The sequence below is a fragment of the Artibeus jamaicensis genome, unplaced genomic scaffold (genome assembly GCF_021234435.1).
Source record: "Artibeus jamaicensis isolate MK-2021 breed Jamaican fruit bat unplaced genomic scaffold, CSHL_Jam_final scaffold_1689, whole genome shotgun sequence".
Lineage (NCBI taxonomy): Eukaryota > Metazoa > Chordata > Mammalia > Chiroptera > Phyllostomidae > Artibeus > Artibeus jamaicensis.
The window spans coordinates 5,695,331-5,697,474 of NW_026522029.1; the positions used below are offsets into that span (position 1 = coordinate 5,695,331).

The 2,144-nt window shown below is 49.4% G+C and overlaps 1 long non-coding RNA gene across 1 annotated transcript; it reads right to left on the reverse strand.

The window, feature by feature from the left end:
* Positions 1-471: 471 nt before the first annotated feature.
* On the reverse strand, positions 472-1,923 carry LOC119054482 (uncharacterized). Its single transcript, XR_005083527.2, has 3 exons — positions 1,719-1,923; positions 911-1,018; positions 472-678 (listed from the first exon to the last, which is right to left on the reverse strand). It is a non-coding gene; the product is annotated as an uncharacterized LOC119054482 (long non-coding RNA).
* Positions 1,924-2,144: the final 221 nt, after the last annotated feature.

Here is a 2,144-nt window from a genome sequence, read left to right on the forward strand (position 1 = left end):
TCACTGAAGATTTGGGGAGAGAAAAGGGTTTACACTGCAGGAACACAAAAATGCAGACTGAACTTGGTCACCGCTTCTTCCCCAGGAGCTTCCCTGCTTATCCGGTTTCAGGCCTCCCTTCCTTTGACCTCCCAGAAAGTCAGTTCCCCTCCCATTTCCCAAAACAACTGACTTTTCATGCTCAACCCAACTGCAGGCCTCCTCTGAAGAACGAGACTCATGCCTGGGCCCGCACTGTCCCCGGATCCACGCAGCCCCTCAGGGCCACTCAGAAATCCCTTTTCCTTTCTCTTTCCCCAGGAGGCCCCGGGAGGGTCAGATTTATTTGATCCAAGAGAGAGATTTATTTCTCCATCAACTTGCAGTTTGTCACCTCCCTTAGAAAGAAAGAAATAGCAACAATCAAGTCTTGTTTTAAATGTCCATTTGGATTATTGAGATGAATATTTAAATACATATTTTAACCACATTTAAAATACATTTTGAACATTTAAAAAGATACTTTATCTTTCTTAATACTGAATGTCATCTGCGGGTTGTCCAGGCCTTGATTAACAACGGACGTCTACGGAAAGTGAGGTTTCGAGTGTTCTCAGTGTTTCCTAACTCCGAGAAGGAGGTCAGGAAGGACACAGTTGGCTCATTCACCCACAAACAGACACAGAGCGCGGATTCGGCCTGGATGGGAAGGACGGAAAGCAGAAGTTGAGGGGTGCTGCTCTCTTGACCCTGGCGAACACCCTGACAGTGTCCCTTCTGCTCTGAGCTGGCTACTGTTTCCCCCTGTTCTCAGACAACTCAAAGGGTGACAGCAAGGTCTCGAAGGAGACATTGAACTTCCCACCACTAAAAGCAATTGCGGGCTCAAGGGATTCACGGAAAATGAAAAGATAAGACCATATGTGCTTACCAGTGCACCCCAGGGCACGAAGTACGTCATACCACATTCTCCTGAGGGTGCAGCCAAAAATGTCCCGAGACTTCATTATCCCCGAGACTACAGAATCGGGTCACAGTTCTGTAACATACACATTTCGGTGACTCCCAGTTGTCTTCTCTGAAACAGGACAGATCCCTCTATCTCACGGGGTCCCCCTCTACTTTCTGCTTTGTTTGTGGCAGGAAGCCTGGAAGAAGGCCAACGTGATCCTGGCGTTTCCTCCCCAAACACATTTGCGCCCCCCCCCCCCATGCCACACCACAGCCCCAGGGCCACCCTATGCTGTCTGGGGACTGGCTCCTCCTGGAACTGCTGCTGCTCACCCCTCAGGGCGTCTCTGCAGCCCAGACACAGGCTCCGCACTGCCCTTCCCAAAGCGCGGCTCAGACCAGCAAGCGGGCATGAAAAAGGGCCTTGAGTACAACAGAAGAAACGACACTGAAATGGAGGGAGACCAAACCGGAGGGGTATCACCACTCCCCCAGTCTGCCAGTCCACACCCTCCTTCGGGGACCCTCTATCAGAGCTGGGGGAGCCTTCCAGCTGTGCCATCCCCAGGCCCCAGACTGACGGGGGCCTCGCACTCAATGTTCTGCTGTGGCCCTCTTGAAATCTTAGTAATTTCCGAACAAGAATGAGTGTACTTTCATTTTGTTCAGAGCCCCGCAAATTGTGTACCTACTCATACCCTCTCTTTTTCATTGAGATAGAATTGACATATTAGTTTCAGGTGTGCAACATAATGATCCAATGTTCGTGTATTCTGTGAACTGCTCACCAGAGTAAGTGTAGATGACATCCATCACCACACAGTGTTACCATCATACCTTCTGTTTGCCGTTTTCTTCTTAATCCCCCACCTGCCCGTTTGCAGAAACCAGACCATTCTCAGCAGCCAGAGTACCTACGGTTGTGCCCCTTCCCCTTGGAGTTCTGCTCTCAGCCCTGGCGCAAGCTGGCTTTCCAGATGCAAGCCTGCTTCCAGTAAGGACAACCAAGTAGATTGCTAATGCGGGGTGAAATTGTCCTGCAAGTACCATGGCCACAAGTACCAGCAGGGCATAAGGTGCTTTGATTTTAATACAAGTAGATAACAGCATATATTGGGGGCTTATAGAAAAAAACTTTCCAAATGTGGTTATCTGAAGATCCAAATATTTGGTCTCACGTGGACCCCAAACCAAGCAAACAACCAAATTCTTAA